Source organism: Helicoverpa armigera, chromosome 12, assembly GCF_030705265.1.
Source record: "Helicoverpa armigera isolate CAAS_96S chromosome 12, ASM3070526v1, whole genome shotgun sequence".
In the NCBI taxonomy this organism is placed as follows: Eukaryota; Metazoa; Arthropoda; class Insecta; order Lepidoptera; family Noctuidae; genus Helicoverpa; species Helicoverpa armigera.
In genome coordinates this window covers 8,784,717-8,790,469 of record NC_087131.1, presented here as the reverse complement: position 1 = coordinate 8,790,469, position 5,753 = coordinate 8,784,717, and positions in this window count along the sequence as shown.

The following is a 5,753-nucleotide window of genomic DNA, read 5'->3' as shown; positions in this document are numbered from 1 at the left end:
TGACCCCTTCCGCTGTGGATTAGCAGCGGAGAGGGAGTGTCAGACTCTTACTGACTAAAAACCGTCGTGTTCCGTCATAGGCCTTTTATGTACCAGGGCCGCGGTATCTCTTTCGAACAACCCGCAGCCCCGGCAGGCCTTGGCCCTGCTGGGCCCCGCTGGGGTTGCTGACATCTCTTTGAGGAGCGCGTGGATCAACGCGCGCCGTCGACACGGGTCTGTCGTCTAAGTAGACAGAGGGACGATGAGCCACCCGAACTCACCGTCCACAGACCCACGCCTACGGTGGCCGGGAGTCATCTCGCGACACCCGGCGCCCATGGTGTCTACCTGGTCCAGCGCGACGGCCGGGATGAGAGGTGCGAACTCTCTGGCGTTCCGCCTCCTTCTTCTCGAGCATGACCGTTTCGCAGAAGGAGGCGACGGCATCCCATTCCCTCTAGCCCCGGACCATGGCCTGAACCAGGGTCGGACGCGAGAGGTCGCCGCCGCCCAAAGCTTCGACGAGGACCCGGCGGTGCCCCTCCCATGCGGGGCACACCTGGACTGTGTGGTCCACCGTGTCCCCGGGGCTGTCCGCACAATGGTGACACCCGGGCGCCTCCTCACGACCGATTCGGTGCAGGTACCGAAACAACTCCCGGAATCAATAGCACTAGTCTCACCCAGACTTGCAGTGTTAATGGCAGATAAAGATGCCTACCTACTAGATTTTCCGATAAGATAGGCCACCTATTTTCATAAGATAAGAGAGGCAGTCGCTAAATAAATATTATTGAATAAATTAGACGTAAGTTGTCCATGTTGACACATAAATTGTTTATTTGCCTTACTTAACGTAAACTTGTAGGTATGTTTTTATGTTTTTTCATATTATCTTTATTTACGTCGTACGTAAGTTTATTTTGGTCCTAATCTTGGGTGTGCTGGCTAAATATTTTACTTAGTCTTATTTTATTAAAATTAATCAATAAAAACACAAACTACCTGCCTATCTAATGAATAAAGCCTTACAGATTGAAAAACAAATAATATTTAGGTATTGCTAGCAGATCATAATCGGCTAATCGGATTAATCGTCAATATTATGACGTGACGTTTGAATTTCTGACGATTGTGACGAAGTTATAGGATGTTTCTTGGGATATTTTGATCAGACTGATCCCTTATTGTAGGTATATGTATAATCAAGTTGCCAAAAATCTTGATCAACCAGGCATGAATGGGGATTTGCTTGACGGTTTAGCGACCCAAAGTTCATTTTCGTGTTTAACAGAATTAAAAGGGGATAAAAATAAGATATTATCTTATACGTCTAATTGTTTACCGATTTTTGGTACAACAATACTATTTTATCTATAAGCTCATTTGTTTCCCTGTAAAATTGTTTAGAAGACTGAGCTGCGTCTGACATGCGTAATTAATAAATGGAAACTGTGGACCAATTCACGCTGGTCCTAAGAATCCTTACACAGAGGGTGATGCCGTGGTAAATTGAATACATTGAGCTCGTTTAACTGAGCGAGGGGATACTGACAGGGGTCAACAAGGAGGCGAGGTGGCCAGACGTGCTGATCAATTGAGTAATGTTGACTAAGTCGTGGTCTCAAGTATGGGAGTGCGGTTTTGATTCCAAGCTTGGCTATTGTAGGTATGTAACTTCTAAATTTATCGTAAAAGCGTATAACTTAGAAGGAAAACACCACTCCTGCATGCACAATTTTAAGTCTTAGAAAAGCCAATCCGTGAGTCAATAAATGGCCGGTGATGACAATGAATTTACTAATGCCTTCTCTCTACGGAATGGTAAAAAGTCACCGCTATCCCCCAAAGATAATATTTGACTGACGTTTTTTCCAAGCTCCTAAAATGTATCAAGCTCATTTCAAATGCTTAGGTGCATTATTAGGTATATATAGATGTATTGCATTATCTATTATTTTAAGTTATCATTGTGAGTAGGTACTACTACTAGATGGAAAACTAAAGAAATACATACAATTCACAGAACTTCATTGTATTAAGATTGACCTGTGACTATTGGCATTTGACATCTAGAAAAGTCTGGATGAACTGTCAAGATAATTAATAACTACGAAGCAACTTAACGCCCGTTATCAGTAAACGTCAATGAACAAACATTAAGATTATGCTCGAACTATGAAACTAACTATAAAATTAACACTTTGTTGAAGTAAAATAATTATACTCACAAACATTAAAGAAATCACAGTACATAGAGTAATGTTAGTTTAATGTGGATTTTGACCAGGCAAAATACCTACATCTTTAGATAATGTTATAGGTATGTCTATACCTATAAGGAGTGAAAAGAATGAAGTAGGTATCTATCTACTTGCCTAGTTGGTAAAATCGTTTGCAAAAAATTTGGTACTGAAACCAATTTTTTATTAATACTTATCCATATACAAAATATTATAAACAATAGTTACCTACTTAGCATTAATTTCGTCTTCAATGTAGATTTGATAAAACGCTAACAGCGGATGTCATTTATCTACAAAATTCTAAAATTCCCACTTTTACGTAGACAAAATTAATTGCTGTAAATAAACCAGAACTAAGCCTTATTAAGCTTTTCCTTATGACTAAGTTTAATATATCGAACAGCCTAAACCACAAGATCAATCGATATAAATTATTAAAGTTACCTACGTGGTGTGTACTTATATCTTATTACCTACTAAAATAAAACATTTCTATACTTGTATGATATTTATAAAACGGTAATTGTATTAATTAATCTCTACACTATTTCCTGCGCAAGCGACGGAAAGTGTGTGGGCACTTCCGTTTTAAAAGTAGGTAGGTATCTATAATTAAATTATGCATTGGCATTCAAATATCAACTGATTGGAACATTATTTACTTAATGGAATAATTAAAATTTAATCCGAAAACATTCTGGAACGAGGATACAAAATATAAATTCAGAAATTGAATTTCAATCGATACTCAGGTTAATGTTTAATAAACGTCATTCAAGGATTATAATAATTAAGTAGGTATGCTTAATTAGGTAGGCTTGCATAATTGCGGTAAATTGCTGTTGCTAGCCAAAATTTTCTAAGTGATTATTTCTAATCAATATAATAATCCCCTGCGGAGTTATTAAATCGTTATTTGGGTCTGTTTAGATAAGTAGACACTTGTTTTCTGTTGCTGACTAGGTAGAGGTACCTATCGCATAAAGCAGTTCAATGTATAAAAACATCTAGGTACGCTAGTACAACTGCAACTGTACTGTAGGTACTGTTTAAGGACATGTAAAATAATGCATGACATGTGCCTTATTCAAACTCAAATGTCAAACATTTATAAAAGACAGCCTCCAAAAGCACCCTTCACCATTACCTGTGTTATTGCTAGGAAGAAGGGGTGCAAAAAACTCCAACAATTAATTATTTCATTTATGAATTAGTACAGGAATTAATTAAAAACCAAACACGTGTATTTCTCGAGTATTGCGTAACCTGATCAATCATAGGTCGGTCTGACAGAGAAATATCAATGTTTTATAATCTTGCTTATCAATGTATGTCGATAAACTTTACATAGGCTATTATTATTAACCATATTATGAGATAGTCAGCGGTACTTCCCTCCTAACATGATCTGAAGAAATTGACCGTAGCTTACCGAAATCATCCGAAGGTAGATGCACCTAAAACTGTTTTGTCACCTTGCTCATACTTCTGCATCGTCCACGTTAAAGCAGCTTGCTTGTTAACTTTTTGAGTCAATGATATTGTTAAGACCAATAGCAGCTTACCTGCTGAAATGAAAACTTCGCTTGAAAGTGTGTCGATTGTGTTTACAAACATAAATTGAAACATCACCCCGTAGGTAGCTTATCTTCAAGGCCAGGGTTCGATGACAATGCAAAGAAATTACCTACCTACATTTTATCTATATTTCTGCGATAACGCAACTTGATGTTTACTGAATAATTTAAATTTGAAATTTTTCAGTTAACATCATTTTTTTCTAAAACCCGAAGAACCTAATAAAATCTATAGGTTACCTACCTACTTATCTGAACTAATATTCGATTTAAATCCTAAAACGAGAGGAAAGGAAAATCCTGAAAGGCAACGATAAAATATTTTATTTTGGCTTATTTTCGTTCAAAAAACCTTCAAGTCAGCTGACCGTCTGTTATCATAAATCTTTTTGTTATCTTCTGATGCAAATTAATTACGTACTTAACGAATACATCACTTAGGTAATGCATATATCCTTAAACGTTTGCACGTGTACACACACACCTAATACAAAATAATGTATAAAGGAAGATAACAACACTAATAGATATCAGTGACTACGTGAAAAGCCTAGCGCCTGTAGACCTATCGATAGAATAATTACCATTATCTGAGATAGGTAATGTCGCCTACGTGATGTTCAAAATACCTAACAAAAATCTTTAAAAAGACATTTCAGACGTCCGTAGGGCACGTCTGATATGCATTTTTTTTTCTTTTTTACTAACTCTGTGTTAATAAAGATATCTCTTGCTGATCATTTTCCCCAAAATTTTCTAAAACATCCCAAAATCTACATGTATATTTTCTTACTGTGAGTTGATGACTTTTTGGCTACATAAATTATGTTTAAAAAAATCAGTAATAACTTGTAACTTTATAGAAAATTATTCAGATTTCAGAGCTGACTAGTTCTGGTGGCATATCATGATTGATGACTCTAATTTTGGATGACGCACACTGATTGCTTCGGTCTGTTAAGCTTACTATCGCGTCTTTTGTAATGTCATGGTTTTTATAAAGATATAGGTACTTATTCCATGCTGCCTCGTAAGGTACCTACAGGAATCGTAGCGACTGCCGAAACACTATGACGAAGTCACAGATTACTATAATAGTTACTACGTAACGAATTTCAAATACGGCAGTTACCTCTCATCTGGAAACCTCGATCGATTAATGATTTTAAGTACCTATGGTTGTGTACACTCTTACGCATGAGACTTGCGTGTCAAGTGGTCAAGTCAAACAAGATTCTGACACTGATTAATAGAAGGACTTTTACAATGGTTCAGCTATTTTTATGACACGAGTATTAACAAATCGTTTGGCTAATATAACAGCTCTAATATAATATCTTTAAGTACATACTTACCATATGATATAAGTGTGAACAGGTAGTTCTTGATGCATCACTCGCTACGCATTATATCTCTCAACAGGCTCGGACTTGCTAAAGGTACAGTATCCGATTGTGATCCGATTTCCAAAAGTGATGTCACAAACTTCAATACGTAACAAGCTATATAATCTATCTTTTTTTAATTCTGAACACTGCAGTGATATGTTAAAATTAAACTAAACAAAAAACCTTGGGATCTACTTTAAATCACTTTAATGCTCAATCCTTCTCCGTGTGAGAGGAGGCCTGTGCCCAGCAGTGGGACGATAAATAGGCTGTAACTAAACTACTTTAATTAGTCTTCTAATCTGAGGTAGGTAATGTCCTCCAATGTTCTTGTTAATAGCTTCTTTAATTGCCTAGCTATAAATATCAATATAATAGAACATAAATCATATAAAACCTTTTTTCCGTATTTAAATTATCAATAAGCAACAGCTTGCTTCATAGTCCAGCAATTTAATTTAAAACTTAGGAATTTCCCTTTCCAAAGCATCTTACTCCAAGAAGTAGGTAGCCGTTTTCTTCTTGCTATGACTGTTGTGTCCTTAAATAAAAACCAAGAA